Here is a 17,896-nt window from a genome sequence, read left to right as displayed (position 1 = left end):
GACCTACCACTGTTTTATATAAGTTTATCGTAGAAAGTCGAGACTTGATTTATCTTCTTTCATTTAACACCAACTTTCATGCGCTATACAAATTGTTCCCGTTTTCCATTTATAAATTTTGAGTTGGATCCCGTCTGGGACCCTGCCTGGGACCCTGGGATAATTTATTTCACTTTGATACGTTGTACTTCTGAAATGATGAAATACATTTTTTTCTGTTTTCATAACGTTCACACCGTTTCAGATTTTTCGGATTGCGATGGGCTTTAAGGACACGCTAAAAGATTTTAATAGCAATGAGTAAAGTTCTGCTCCTACGCGGAATGCGTGAGACCTTCCCAATTTTCGTAACCGGTTTAGATCTTACCTTGACCAAAGCTTTCAGAAAATATATACATTATCCCTAAGTTGTGGGTTCAGGTCCAAGTATATCCCGTGTAAGTCCACGCCGAGAGATTTGTTCTTTTCACTATGGTTTTCACTTTTCGTTTTTTTTTCTAACATTTTCTTGCTTGCCACGATTCTGTAGTGCAGGATTATTCTTTTCCGTTTTCGCTTTTGTTCCTAGTCGGTAGGTTGATATGCTTCTTGAGCAGAAAAAAAGCATAATTTAACCTGGCTCTTTTAATGAATAATGTCGTTCCCGAGGGGATATTTCTTTCGCACAAGAAACTTTAATTTGTCACCATGCTCCATTTTTCTTTCCCAACTAACGATCAGCAAATACTGTCAGTCACAAGATTCTTTCACGTGGACTGTTGATGGAATGTCGATGGATGGACTGTCGATGTTACACATTAGCATTCTGGAACATCGGGATTTGGCACTGAGCACTGAATATAGTTTCTGTATGAATGCAGCTGGAAGTTTCTTTAAAAATAAAATAAATATCACTCATATTTTGCTCTAAACACACAGCATCTCTAAGCTATCCATACCTTTATATGTATTTAAACAGAGTAAGCGGCAATTTTCTTATGCAACAATGTTCAATTTCTTCCCTTTTTGAAATGCTTCAGAACGTCAGCTAGAAGGTCATTTTTCGTCGAATATCAATACAAGCTGTTTGCAACTTTGTCATAAGATGCTCAAATTTTATAGATAGTTAGCTAAGTACCACATATACTGTAATTGCATGTACATTGAGGTTTCATGAAAAATAATAAAACCGTGCACTTTACAGACTGCATCTTTGAAATGATTATACTTTTATAACGAAGGTACATTCACCTAATATTAATTTCTTAATTAATAATGAACGAAACTTATATTTTATTTCTAATATGAAAGAAACTCATGTCATACAGTTGAACAAAAAATTGTATTTTTCTTGCAGGGAAATATCCTGAATGCAATGTGAAAGCTATTGGTTGTTATTCTCGTGTAGTAGGTAAGACAAATTAATATGTCTATGTATTAGAAATGCAAAGTTTTGTTTAATAATGGAAAAGTTTGCAATTTCTCTAAAACAACATAATTTTAAAGAATTTATTACTGTCAAAACAGCGATAATCGCTAGTTTCTTAGAAAAAGTGTACTTTAGTTGATTTTAAATTGTCATAGAAAATAAATATTTTATTCATTTGAACGAAAAAGATATTTTCTTGCTTCGCTCCAACCGCTTTAAGAGCCGGTGAGAAACAACTTCTCTCTGAGCACAGGTGTAATCCGAATACTTTGGCGCTTTAGATGATACAAATAAACCATTCCTTATTCAACTAAATGTCTATCTCATTACCAGAATGCTCCAATACGGCAAATTTATTTTCTTTTCTTGAGTGGTTACTAACTCATGATGGCTACTAAGACTATTTTGTATACAATTTTCGAATATATATTATTATCAGCGTAAAATGTTTTTTAAATACGAATATATATATATATATATATATATATATATATATATATATATATATATATATATATATATATATATATATATTCTACTTAGATTTGGAATTTGAAATTTTTTGTTTATCATTACGCAAAGTTTTGCGTTCTCAAGGTTCACACAAGAAACATATCACGAACAAGCGTTCGTGTATATTCTCTGGACTACTACGAATCAACATCCGTTTTCAGGTAAATTAACCTCTATTCATAAGTTATTGGTTATAAGGTTAATAAATTAACTTTGTAGTAATCTTATTTAAGTTAGCGGACTCACTCGAATATTCTCAAGTATTCTGAAAGACATTCAGTATTCTTTATATTTGAACATTTTAATATTTGTATGTTGTGTCCACATTTTCTTAGATTTATTTAAACAGTTTTACGATCCAAGGAAGAATGCTCTAAACTGAAAAATATAAAACACAAAATATTTAGCCCTATCAACATTTTGGCATTTCGTACCTCTCTCCTTACGTAAACATTTTAGCCCAAACTGTCATACATACCACAAACATTCGATATACTGAGACCTTATTTCAAAACAACTGTTTACAATGAAGTAATAATGTTCATTCTCACAGTCTTAAAGAAAAGACTTTTACATAAGTGAAGTGACTGTTTTCATGCTCTGTAACCCCAAGTGATAAGCAAACCGTATTTTTCACTACCTTTAAATCTCGCCACAGAAGAAAGAAAAGAGAAGACATCTGATTATTGAGTTTTCAGGAATCTTTGATGGAATTTGAAATCAGCTTATAGTTATCCGTCTGTATCAACAGTATTTGAAACTTAAAAAAAATGAATATAGCTATAGTGATTTATAGTGAGAAACCCTGAATTATTCACATTAAAAAGTATTCACCGAAAACAGTGTTGCCAGTGTTTTCCCTATAATCGTCAACCTTTAGTATATCAAGAGCAGTGGTGGAAACTCTTAATTTTGCCAAAATACTAAAATTCTCCAAACTCAGTGTTCTAACGAATATGTATCAAGTATTCTCAACAGATTACTTCACTTACTTGCAATGTTGTGGTATCTTGCGGAATGGTAGGTTAATATTATTATTATTATTTATTAATATGTATACGAGTACAAACAGTTACTTAACAATCTTTATAGCGATTCAGGGAGAGGCCGAGCTTCTGCTGTTTGTTGTTCTCCCTTTCAGAATTTATTTACATATTATAGGATGGCGGGTAAATACTTAATATATGTAGATAACACAAAGTTACATGAAGTTATAAATACTTAATTCGTTCATAGTAAAAATAATAACAATAATAATGACACATTAACATGGTATTTTCTCAATTTTTTAAATACTCGTTCAGCTGTTTTTCAAATTTGCTAAAACTTTGTAGTTCTCTGATACCTAGGGGAAGGGCATTCCAGGCCTTAATACATTGGTATCTGATGCTTTTGATGCCATAATTTAATCGTGGTTTTTCATTTTTCAAGTTCTTTGTTTGTCTTTGCACGTGTACTAACTGAGTGTTTTATTTCGACAAATTGTGTTGAAAACACAATTACATCTTTCTTGAGGATTCTGTACATTAGACAATTTATCCTGTAAACATAAATTTTATCTACTTTAATATGTTCAGTTCATGGAATAACAGTTCCGTATGTGCAAGAAAATGTTCATTTTTTATTATTCTCATTACTCTCTTCTGAAGAACAAGGAGCTTAAATTTAAGCTCAGCACTTAAGTTTTCATACCAGGCTTCGATTCCGTATGAAAAGTATGGGAGGATGAATGCATAGTAATATATTCTTGCGATAGATTTTGGAAACATTTTTGATATTTTAAACAATAACCCAGTGTGTACCGAAATTTTTTTACTGATTTCAGAACAATGTTTCTCCCATGTGAAGTTCTCATCAAACCAAACACCTAGGTATTTTATGTTTTCAACAACTGTTACTTTTTGAGAGCTTATTGTAATAGGATAGTTAGTTATTTATGTTTTGCATTTTATGTCTGTTTCTAAAAAATACGCACTTAGTTTTGTCAACATTTAACGTTAATTTATTAATTCGAAACCACTGTTATAATCTGTCTAACTCAAAATTAATCGATTTCTGTATTGTTTTAAGCTCTGGTCCTTTCGTGAATATAGCTGTATCGTTTGAAAACAAACAGCACTGGGAATTTTTCAATACTCATGGCAAGTCGTTAATATATAAAAGGAACAGTAACGGCCCTAATATGGAACCTTGAGGAATTCCACAGTTTACAAGTGCTGTGGTTGATGTGTGTCTAGTCACACTAGTGTATTGCAACCGGTTCTTTAAGTAGCTTTTCATAAGATTGAAGGCGACTCCCCGTATTCCATAACATTATAGTTTCTGCAGTAATATTTTGTGATTTACGGTATCGAACGCCTTTTTAAGATCAATAAACACACCTATCACATAACTACTCTCGTCAAGAGCATTTGAGATGTAGTTTGAAAGACTATTAATGGCAAGTTGTGTAGCCTTTTTTTCTGAAACCCATGTTGTTCTTGAGTTATTATTTTATGTTTTGTTATGAACTCTATTAATCTGGAATAGATTAGTTTCTCATATATCTTGCTCAAAATAGGGAGTATCGAAATTGGTCTGTAATTAGTTTTACATGTTTTCTTACCGCCTTCGTATACTGGTATTAATTTCGCGATTTTCAATCCATCAGGGAATATTCCTATTTCTAAAGTTCTATTAATTGTATGGTCAAGAATGGGTGCCATTTCCTCACTAGAATCTTTGATAATTTTGGTGTTTATATTGTCATGTCCTGTGCTTGATTTGTTAGGTAAAGCCCTAATTATGCTGCTATATATTTCAATTTCACTAATAGGCTTGAGAAACAGACTTGCCTCAACATTTCGAGATATATGGTGAGAAAAATCCCCTGGTAATGATTTTATATTGGCCGCCAAATCCGTTCTAGCTCCGACAAAAAAAATAAAAATAAAAAATAAAAACTGTTGAACTCATTTGCTACTTTTATCGGGTCATTAATAAGGGTCCCACGTTAATTAATGATATTTATTTCCGCGTGTTTTCCCTTTGTTTGAATATTTATTGCCGATTTGATGATCGCCCATTTTTTCTTGATATTATTCCCTGCTTCTATTATATTATTCATATAATAGGTGTTTTTGGCATTCTCGATAACTTTCTTTAAAGTATTGCGATATTGTTTGTATCTTTCGCGAAGCTTTAAATTGAATGGATTTTGAGTACTTCTTTTCCAAAGAGTATTCTTTCTTTTAATTGAGTTAAGTATAGCCTTCGTCATCCACGGTTGGATTTGTATGTTGTATTTATTAGTACACCTCTTCGTTACAGTGCATTCTTCTATACACTTCTCTATTGTTGTTTGAAGAATTTGCAAGGCTTTTGATGGGCATGCTGTAGTGTACACTCCGATTTCGGACCATTTTGTTTCTTTTATCTTCTGCTTTATTTTCTTGTAATCCCGAGTAGTAACTTCCCGTACTCTTTTGTTACAACTTCCTAATGTCAGTGACGTTGACATGTAAACAGAAAAGTGATCACTAAGGGATGTTGTTATTGCCCCTGATGCTATTTTACTATTTATCATATTCGTCCCAATGTGATCTATTATACTACGTGTACTTCCTTGAATACGGGTGGGAACCGTTATACACATTTTGTCACTATTGCTGTTTTGCATATGTATGTACTCTACGCTTTCCTGCTCATCATTCAAATGAATGTTAATGTCCCCTGCATATACGCAATATTTATTTTTGCTAATAATTTTAGTTAGTATTACATTTAAACAATTTTTGAATTACTCATAATTTTTATCAGGTGACCTATAGAAAACTATTATGACAATGCTCTTTTTCAAATTGGCTATGGTCACTTCAACCCATAACATTTCACATAAGTTAACATTATTAATTCCGTTTAAGTCTTCCCGAATAAAATAATTTAATGACGTTCTAATGTACAGGTCTACTCCTCCATGTCCGTTTCGGATGTTGTTGCAATTATAATTTCTTAATTTGTTTACATAATTATAATTAGGCAAAGTTACATAATTTGTTTCTTCTTCATGTTTAAGATGAGTTTCATTTAAAGCAATGACACTGAACTCAGTTTTTATTTGACTTAAGAATGTTTGAAATTCATTGTATTTACTATTTAAGTTTTGTATATTTAAATGTAATAGTGGAAGTAGATCGTTATGTGGGATGTCGAGCTCATTTGGTTCTACACTTTTGCAGGTTAAAAACGGATGAACGTAGTCAAATATTGGATCTTCAATGTCACAGTCTATCATACAAGGATTATAGTTATTCTATACAATATTTCTACTACTACGATACTACTATCTTCCTACTGTTAATACGACTAGCAATACAACAATTAGCAACTATACTACTACAAGTTTACTAATACACACTCTGATACTAAACACATGTGGCTGAAGCTAAATACAAACACGAAAGATGCACTTAGGATATTTTTTCCACATTCGTTCCATTTGAATCAGTTCACACAAATTGCCATCTTGCTTGTTTCTTTTTTGCCATAGCCATACCCAGTAGTCTTTTCCTTGCTGGTGTGAAATGGTCATTCACATAAATTGGCACAGTATTCTGAAAACCAATGGAACGAGTCGTGAGTTTTTCATTAGTTTTATTTTAGTTTTTTACTGCCCTCATGAACTGGTCTCGCTTCCGTCTGTTGACGAATCGCATCACTATATTTTTGTGTGTGGGTTTGGAAGGAACTGGTACCCAATGCACTGCATGTGTGTCATTTTCAATGTCTACTTCAACCACGATAGCAGATGCAATTGCCGTTACAACTGCTTCGGCATTTGCACTTTATTAAAAGGGACATTTTTAATTTCCAAATTTTCCCGTCGGTTGTATTCTTCTGCCTTGTCTAACTCTGATTGTAAGTTCACAACTTCAGATTTTAATGTTGTATTTTCCTTAGCAATTTCAGAGTTTAGATTTGCTAATGCTCCATATACCACCCATATACCCATATACCACCGTAACAACCCATTTATTTGGAAAAAAAATGTATATTTTCGTCGATTTCTAGTCACCTTGTAAAATTAATATTTAACTCCTATGAACGAAAATCGTATTTTCTTTTCTTCACTTTGGACACTTTAGAAAGGGTGAGAAACTACTGTTCTCTGCACGCGAGGGTTCTGTAGACAGACTGGCGCATTAGATAATTCAAAGAAACCAGTATTTATTGGAGTACATGTTTATCTAGTTAGCACAGTGTTTTAAAACAACATTGTTTTTCTTTTCTTGAGTTAAGTAATCAACTCGTGATTTAGACTACCAGGACAACTGAATATATATTTTTCATATAAATGACTATCAATACTTGGGAATCTATTTAGCTACGAAATTATTACATTGCAGAAAGGCGTGAGTCCGACAGAAAGACGATTTGTTATGTCAACTACGATTAGATCTGTGCTTGTAATCTGAGTGAATTGGAGACAGGATTGTCAATTTCCACAATTGCCAATCTATATTCTTTTTTATTAAACTGTTTTATATTGAACTAACGTGTAAGAATTCGTTAGTCATACACTGGAGTCGTAAAGTTTGTGTGGAATACTTATTTAATTGCAATTTAAAGTTTTTTTTTGTTTCTCACGGGACTGAGAGACGTGCAGCCAGAACAACTCAATATATCATAGTTATATTTGCATTAAGTATGAATATATACACTTCAAATTTTTCCATAGCAATATTAAAACACACGGCCAAGCAAAGGAATTGCGACAGGATCTCCCCCAGTGTTGGATAAAACAAGGAGTTCAAGCTTGATGTTAACCAAATAAGGCACGCAAAAGCCTCCGTTAGACGACGTTACTTATAATCTAGTATACATAAGACTTCGAGTAAGTATTAAAGGTTTTTCTGTGAATACAACCACAGCCTAAGCAGAGACATAGAACAAAATGTTTTCATTATAATTTTATAAAGTGCGTCATTCTTGAAACAACAAGACTTTGCTGGTGAATTGTGTCTACCATACCCCATACTTACTGCCCCTGTTTTACAGTGAAAGCCCTACTGCGACGTAACAGTATTGCACTATATACAGTATTGCACTAAATTGGTTGTACAAAAGCAAAGGAGTGATTCCTGAAAGTAAACCAAACAAAAAAGTTCCAATAAACATTGGGTGAAAACCTCATAGTTTACTTGTTATAGCCAGCCGAAAACATGAAAAAATGATTTTAAAAGGTTCATATCACAAAAACTATACAACCTACCAAGGTCGGATCAAGACTTCATAAGGAACTAGTATGTGCTCTATTCAAAAATACGTTTTAGAATCCTTAGGTGCTCATGCAACAATTTTTATGGAGATAGTTGGAGAGTACTTTATATCGTAGACCCGCAGTCAAACTCCCTCTATAAAAATTCTTGTGGATATTAGAAAACGCAATTAATTAGCAAAATATTAAATGTACATATTTCTATCACCTACACATTAAATAAAATTGAGTAACGATATTAATATTGCAGACACAGCTAATAGTACCTCCCGCACTTGCAAAATTCCGCCTTATTACAGCTTAAGTATCACATCTCAGCGGCATTAAAATTACCATATAAAATATCTATTATTGTTTCCTAATTTCGCCCTAGAAAAGAGTATTTTATATATTTAGTTCTGTTTATATGAAACTGTTTTAGTTATCATAAATTTGGACACTATCACTTCAAAAATACTTACCCTGTATACCACAATTCAATGCAGCTGATTTCTGGTACTGATGGAATGTAAATATGTCTTCTTGCCGAAGCGCACCGAGTACTGTCTGCTATTCAAACTGGATCCCCGCAATAGTGGATGATAGTGAAGTTCTCACAAGCCGAATCTAGTTTGTAAAACGGTATGCAAAAGTGATATTATTTTGTTTCTGTGTTAAAATCACTTGTGATGAAAGTATAGTGACTGGGATCGTTGTCGTAGTACAACAGCCATTTCTTCTTGTGGCACAAACACTGTCGATTTGTCCAAATGTCCTCCTACAGAAACTGACACTAGAAACATGACAGTAGAACACGTTATCGGTGGCCTGTCTCCCAAGAAAGAATTCGTTATGCACAATCGCTTAAATGACCAGGTCTGATGTACTTGTTCGGGCTGAGAAGCTCCCTCCAATTTTGCGGTTCTTGAGATGATGGGCAAAATCTGTGAAAACTATCGCTTCTTCTTAGCGTCAAACGTGTCACAAATCAATTGTTTCCCTCATTAAATTTGAATGCCGTAGTATGAATGGACACACTATGATTTTCTGCACAGGTTGTGGCATGTACTGTTTCTGTTCCTTAGCCATTTGTACTGAAGAAAACAGAATTTGACGGCGTCTGTGACTGATGGTTCTCGTTTGACAATATTGTTCTGTTTTACAAATTCACTTTTGACAAGATTTTCTGCCTTGACAATTTTTATTTCATCCGATTTCGCAGTTGCATTTCGTTCTACGTTAACAGCATCTAGTCAATTCACTTTGCACTGCCATACTATTGGTTTTCATGTAAACCATATCTCTTCAAAGGAATATTATCCCACAAAAATAAAACACCGCGGTCTTCGCCAGACCGTTACAAAGAGGATGTCTTATGAGTTTCCATACAATTTATAGTTGTCTTATATAATGATAACAATATATGCCTTCCAATGTATAGATTGTCTTATCAAGATACTTTTTGAAATCTCTAGCTTACGATTACTTAAGAATTTGTAGAGTGTGTAATATTGTTTTAAGATATAGAATAAGGGACGTTCGGGAGAAAGCAATCAGCTGCCAAATAACTAAGCATGCCAAGGTAACATGCCTTTAGAACGCAAACTGACACAATCGTATGTTTCGTAATAAGAACTGATTCATTAGCATGAAGACGAAGTTTATTTGGTTGTTTATTTGAACATCATAACGTCATGATGAAGAAGTTTATACTATGTACAAATCTTCCACTGTATTTATTGATTGGTGTGGATACAAACAGATGAAATGGTTTTGGAAATCGTGCGCAGTTTTTCTGTATATTCTCAACCATTACGCCTTTGACATCCGCCATCCTACTTGCAATAGACAATTTGAGAATCGAGGCCAATAATCAAGCAGTAGGAAGTAAAAACCATCATGCCAATTGTCAATATTCGTTGCTAATAACGTTGTACTTCACGCGTTTAAATGTGAATATACTCATTTTTTCCTACAAACATACGATTTACATCTCTCAAAAAGTGATTAATAAAATTTAGATCATCTGAGTTTAAATATAATTTACATAGAATATACATATTTTTCTGTCGTTCACATTTGTAATCACATGTCGTTTGAAATTTAAAAATAATACACTGTATGATAGTAAAAATAAATATTAAAATGTACGTATCCGCATCCTTATTATAATAAACGAACGAATAATCTGATATTTGTGTTTCTGATTCGTAGGCTCGAAGTCAGCTGTAAAGTCATTACAAGAATGTAATTGCTTCCCGAATTGTCAGTTTGAAAGTTTCTACTATAGCAAGTCTGGAGAAACAAGCGAGTAACTAAGCGCCTACCTATTTCTTTATATAACTAATTATTTCAAAGGTTTTTTATGTTAGAATATATATTGTAAATAACTCCTCCGAAAAACTCTGGGAGGTCATTCCTTATATGAAATGAAAGAAAAAGTTCTTATAAACATAGGTTAAAAAAGTCTCATTTCAGAGTTGTGAACCGCCTAAAATTCGCAAAATCGTATCTCGAAACGCCCTGCCTTAGAAACTATAGGACCTATTACTAGCGGTTTAAGGAATTGCAAAGGAACTAATATGCGAACTATCTAAATATCCATGTTTTAGCATCCTCCGTTATCGGCGAAACGAACTGTAAAAAGGAACTTGAGGTATAGGAACACTCCTTTAAGTACTAATAACGCGTTCGTTACGCCGATAACAGAGGATGGTAAAATACTCAAACTTTTTCTGATTTTATATATAAACAAAACCCATCCGAGAGTATGGAACTCTTAAAACTAGTTCTAAGTGGCAGTATTAATCCCCCCAGAAGCCTGTCCTGGATCCGCCACTGCTTTCTCAATATTATTGATTTTACTGAAAGAACTTGACTTTTGAGAATGTTCTTTCCATATTTACCTTAAATGCCATACATTGTTTTTAAGCTTTTCATTATGCCTTGGAAATTATCTTTCAATTAGCCATCTCCTTAGTATAGTTTTTGAGGTAGGTGACGACTTCATTTCTGTCATTCATTTTCCATTGACATTAATGTTCATGTTTCGAGGTTTTTTACTATATTCCATCCATTTTAGGACAATTTGAAATCTACATGGTCTCTTTTACATTTGAGCTGGACTTCATCCATCTCTCCCAAAGTCTATTCACATCATTGCAACCGGAAAGACCGTGTTAAATTGTCATTAAAAAGACATTATTTCTTGTCCTGCTGTTTTATTTGCCACAGAAAGAATAGCTATTAGCATTAATCAATGGAACATAGGAAGAAATCAGTTCACACAACGTAAGTTTACTTACTTATGTCATTTATTTGAGAACGGCAGATATTGCAAGTTGTGGTTACTGCTCGATTTTCGTACGATGTTAGATTATTTTTTACGCATTTCCCAACAATTTCATGTCCTGATTTCAAAAACGAATGTTGCCACATTTTCCCACTTTCTCATTTGGTTCCTTTCGAAGACTGTGGGCAAAAGGGTTGCCCTTACAAATACTGCTCTTTGTACAAATACTGCATCTTTCGAAGCTAGATTTTTGTGTAACGTTTATATTTTTCGATCGCTTCCTAGCAATATAAAGTTCTCAATCTGAAATGCATATTCTCAAATTTTCTTGTGATGTCTTGACTAAAATTTTAGTCTAAACTGTTTTCTTGTTGCGTTTTTACTAGATTATCATAAAATAAGTATCGCTGTTCAGAGAACTCTGGAGACGTAACCACTCGACAGTATGCAACCAAACTTGGTAGGAAGATATTTGAGAACATGCAGAAGCAATTGGTGAAGAAAACAAAATTTGTTTCAATTTTCGCCACCAGGGTTAATTGTGGCACTGCACAACGCCTTGTGAATGCAGCGTTAAAAAAATTACATTAATGATGCTAAATGATAAGAAAGACTGCAATTATCTCTCCAGGCGCTTACTCACGCCTACATCCATCTCAATGATACGGGTTAGACGGCCACTATGTGCCAGAAGATAATTGATGGTGATCCGATGTTTTCTTCTTTATTCTTCCCAGAATCTTTGTCTTGTGTTCAAAGAATCCGGGGTTCGATTTCCGGTGAAGAACGATATTATTTTATGACCTGGTACTTTTATTATGGTGTAAGTAAAATTGTTCCTAATTTATGTTTTTCGCGCATCAGTTTTATTTATGTCCTTTTTTTCACCATTTTTTCCATAAAAATCAAATCCAAAAGTAAGGTAGTTTCACATACACACAGAAAAGAAACAGCATAGAACAAGACATTCATTCGCATCAAGGGGAGAAACATATGCAGAGATGGAGTAGAAATAAACCGGGGCTAAAATGATGGAGGAAAAATCCATTCAAAATAATTATTGAAATAACTGATTAATTAAATTAAAATTGTAATTTCTCATAGCTAATAGCGTAGTCGTTCCGTGAAGCTTGGGGTAAATCTGTTTTCATAGTCACCGTATTTTACAGGTTGTATTGAATGATATAAGCTTAATTCTTTAGCGGATTCCAGTGTGATGTCGTTGCTGTATCTTCGCGTAGGAAGCTGTTCAGAAACTCATTCTAAGCAGTTTCTCCTTTCTCGTCACAATTAAGTTTCTTCTTTTGCAGCTGTGGGTACAACCATTTGAAAATATTCTTAAATGTCAATTCAGATTTCAATAGATTACCACCGCAATGTTTTCTAATGTTCTTTTTTCATATATATATATATATATATATATATATATATATATATATATATATATATATATATATATATATATATATATTAGGGATGGCCAAAATTTTCCGGAATCCGGATTCCGGAAATTTTGTTTTCCGGAATCGGAAAATTTACTTTCCGGAATTCGGAAAAATTCCGGAATTCGGAAAAATTCCGGAACTAAGAAAAAATCCGAAATTCAGAAAAAATCCGAAATTCGGAAAAATTCCGGATTTTGGAAAAATTCCGTAATTCAGAAAAATTCCGGAATTCAGAAAAAGTCCGGAATTCAGAAAAAATCCGGAATTCGGAAAAATTCCGGAATTCAGAAAAAAATCCGGAATTCAGAAAAAAATCCGGAATTCGGAAAAATTCCGGATTTCGGAAAAATTCCGGAATTTATAAAAAATCCGACATTCGGAAAAAATCCGGAATTTAGAAAAAATTCGGATTTTTTTCGAAATCCGGATTTTTTCCGATTTTACTTTCCGGATTCCGGAAAGTAAAAATTCTGGAATTGGCCATCCCTAGCTAGTAGCTGTTAAAAGAGAAACACAATAATGAATATATATACTGTATTAGTTTCTTGTAGTTGGATACTTACGTAGACAATTGCTACTGCAGTTATTTACTGCTTTATGAGGAAGGTCTTATTTTCACACACAAAAAAGTCGCCGGTATGTCTCAAACATTATCGCGTTCCAGCTGCAGCTGCTCCAAAGCACTGCAAACTACTTTTAAACCAGGCGAAAGGCAGTGAAGGAAAAGAAATCTCAACAAATATTCTAATAACATTCGCTTATTGTCAACATACCTACAGTGAGCGCAGAAAGTGTTCGTACACCGTGCATACTTTATATTGAAAACAGCTAGCATGAGAACGGGAGGTGTAAAATATATATATAACCAGAATTAATACTACACATTCATACATTTTATTTCTATATACAAGAGAAAGGCCAAACAAACACAATCACTGTTTTGTTCAGAAGAAAAGAGAGAATTCCTTTTTTGTAAACGCAAAAAGTCACCGTACACTTATGTTTGAATTAATGCTTATAAAGTATATTACGTTATTTAATATTTTGTGGGATTACCCTGTGCGTTAATGATTGTCTGTAGTTTTCCTGGCATTGATTTCACCTGTAGTAGTTCGTAGTTTTGTAGCTTCGGGACTGATTATGTCCCATTCTTCTTGAATAGCTTTTCTCAGGCCTTCTTTAGTAGAGAAGCTGTGTCTTCTGATTCTTGTCTCCAGAACAGACCATAGATGTTCTATGGAGTTCATGTCTGGGGATTGGGGAGGTGTGCGAAGCTGTTTCAAGGTATTACAGAGTAGCCACAATCGAGTATTTTCCGCTGTATGTTTGGAGTCGTTGTCTTGCTGAACAATAAATTGTTTTCAAGAACCATCTTCTGCGCACTAGTATGGAGATTTTCCTTTAATATGTTAATATACACTTTGTGGATCATCACTACATCGATAAGGTAGAGACGACCCACTTCTGAGGCACTTATACAACCCCAGACGAGCACGGACCCTCCTCCGTGTCTTACTTTAGGAACGAGATTTTGAGGATTCATCTCTGTATTCACCTTGCGCCATACCATACGCCTCCCATTGGACTCGATAAGATTAAATTTACTTTCGTCCGAAAATATGACCCTATTCCAGAAAGAAGCCTGATCCCTTATCTTTATACTCTTTTTCAAACTTTAGTCTCTTTATACGATTTGTCTTGTTCATCCAGAACATTTTACTGGCTATCCGACCATTATACCCTGCAAATATTCCGCACTGTACTGGCTGATACATTAACACCGCGTGTTTCCAGATCCGTTGCCAATTGCACAGCACTACTTTTCGGAACCTTTTTTCTTTCCCTAATAATGTAACGTTTATCTTGTTCACTCAACACTCTTGGTCTTCCCGTTCTTTTTTTTTTTCGCACAGTGATAGAAACATTATACATCGCAATTATTGTTTGTACTGTTGAACGAGGCCTGTCTGCAAGGTTTGCTATCTTTCTCAAAGATTTACCCTTCTTATGCAATTTAATAATTACTTTTTTGTCTCCTCATTTGTTTTTTTCGATTGCTTCTCATTTTGACAGCCCACCGTGCAGTTTTTTCACTCCTATTCACAACTAAACTCATTCTGTTACTCGTCAGTAACATCGCGTATACTCAGGTGAATACTAGTGAACTCCAGTTGTGGTATCTTTGTTTCGTATTCGTACGTCAGGTGTACGATCACTTTTTGCGTCTACTCTATACACTTTCTACGAAATTTATTTACTTTCTGACCATTAAACTTGCCTTTGTGGTTCTTTATTGATATATTCATAAAGCTTAGTTTTCATTATTCATATTGTGTGTGTTATTACACTTCTTAAATTTTGTTTCTTTTTCGCAGGCATTCTCGTTTCAATAGCATAGGTGTACGAACACTTTCTGCGCTCACTGTATGTACAGTAAAAACAAATTTATAATTTTTGACTTTACGAAGTATACAATATAATTGTTCAATAATTAACATAAGCAGGCATTCATGAATTTATATTAATATAATAATAAATAAAACTAATAAGCGGGTGATTGATGACTCAGTGGTAGAGTTTTCATCTATGGTATTCTAACCCAGGACATGTGGGTTTTCGATGGCTAATTTTGTGTTCGAAAATTTTCTCGGTGGTAGGCCTACTCTTGGTTCCCTTTCTTATATTTGTTCCATCATCACTCATTAACGAATTTAGTTTATCAAAACTATAGCCATATATTCATTATGTCCGTCAGTGAAACAAACAGTCTCAAGAACTATCTGATGGATTACCATCAATTTTGGCCATGATGTACAGAGTCAATAGTTAAGAATCGAGTTCCCTGATGAATGTAATATTCAAACCGGAAGCGGTACAAATCAACCATTTCCGGTTTTAACGTTAATCATTATATAGTAAATATGGAAAAAGATAGCGAGAAGTGGTTTCCAGTAATCGACATATATAACATTCATGTAGATATAATGTTACCCAATTTGTGCATCTGCTGAAAATAATGAGCTTAGGTATTTAGAGAGCATTTTCCGCTTTAGAAAATGTGTGCTTGGTAAAGAATGTAGAGAATTAGCTGAGTCAGACACGTAGCTAGAATATGGTAATAGGAAGGGGGGGCCTGAGTAGTAATGGCCTGACTTGAACTAACTTTTGATTATTCTCAATGAGGGGCCCCAAGGCCCGGGGTCAATGACCTAGGGGTACATAGGACCACCCCCTCTAAATTTTGGCAGGGGTACCTTGGCCCACCCCCTAAATTTTGGCAGGGGTAAATAGGACCACCCCCCTTAAATTTTGGAAATTGCCAAATCTAAAAATTTGGTATGGTAGCCTAGGACCATAGTATGTACCTCTATCAGTATTGGGTGTCTATGTCGTTCCCTTTCATGGGTAAAAAATTGCCAAAAAATTCAAATTTCGGGCGGTTTTGGCCTAATTTATCCCGTTTGATGAGTTGTTAATACCTTATATAGTTATATGGGCGTATAGAGGGGTCCATTCCCTTTCATAAGGTATGGGTATATTAATGCATCCCTTGAAAAATTTGGGAGGGGTACCTTGGCCCACCCCTTAAATTTTGGAAATTGACCAATGTAAACATTGGGTATTATAGTACAGGACCCTAATATGTATTATGATAAATTTGGATGGTCCACCTTGTTCCCTTTTAGGGGTACAAAATTGCCAAAATTATAATCGTAAGCAATACGTTATACCACGTGCTTGGTTTTTGGTCGATTTTATCCCCTTTGATGAGGTGTTATTATCCTATATAGTTATATGGTCATATATAGGGGTCCATTCCCTTTCATAAGATATGGGTATATTTGTGCACCCCTTTAAAAGTTTGGGAGGGGTGCCTTGGCCCACCCCTTAAATTTTAGAAATTGTCCAATTTAAACATTTGGTATTATAGTACTGGACCCTAACATGTATTATGATAAATTTGGGTGGTCCACCTCATTCCGTTTTAGGGGTATAAAATTGCCAAAATATAAACGTAAGCAATACGTTGTACCACGTGTTTGTTCTTTTGACCCATTTTATCCCCTTTGATGAGGTCCTATTACCTTATATAGTTATATGGTTATGTATAGGGGTCTATTTCCTATCATAAGACATAGGTACATTTGTGCACCCCTTTAAAAATTTGGGAGGGGTACCTTGGCCCACCCCTTCATTTTTAGAAATTGCCCATTTTACACATTTGGTATAATAGTATAGGACCCTAATATATATTACTATAAATTTGGGTGGTCCACCTCGTTCCCTTTCATGGGTACGAAATTGCCAAATTTTTAGTACAACCACGTGTTTCGTCTTTTACCTAATTTATTCCCTTGGATGAGGTCCTATTACCTTATATGGTTGTATGGTTATGTATAGGGGTCCATTACCTATCATAAGACATAGGTGCATTTGTGCACCCCGGGAGGGGTACCTTGGACCATCCCCTTTAATTTTGGAAATTGTCCAATTTAAACATTTGGTATAATAGTATAGGACCTAATATATATGTATATAGTGATCAATGATTTGGTTTTGATGCGCGACGAGGTCCCTGGTCAATGTTCTCTAGGAATTGGGTGGAAACTTTGCCCAGAGTTCTCGTCTTATATCGCACAGTTCTTTAGGAGAATCTGATAACGTTGTATGTGGAATGAACAATAAAAACACATAGATAAGAATAAATTGTATTTTATTTATATTTTTGGTTTCTTCTTTTTCTTTCTAATTGACAATGTTTGTATATTGAGCTAGATTTCTTCATTAGACCGCCTCCTCTTCATGATTGCGATGATTTGTTTCCATGTTTTGCAGCATAGCACCCGTTTGCAAAACTTCGTATTGTGAATTCTGTAAAAAGAACGAGGAAGAAGATGATTAGTATAGAAATAGATGATGATTAAACAAATACACTTACAATGATAAATATGATAAAATTACCTTGAAGGTATATTGCAGCAGTCTACGATCATTAACCGTGG

Source organism: Thermobia domestica, chromosome 3 (assembly GCF_964235325.1).
Source record: "Thermobia domestica chromosome 3, izTheDome1.hap1.1, whole genome shotgun sequence".
Taxonomy (NCBI): domain Eukaryota; kingdom Metazoa; phylum Arthropoda; class Insecta; order Zygentoma; family Lepismatidae; genus Thermobia; species Thermobia domestica.
This window is presented reverse-complemented; position numbering follows the sequence as displayed.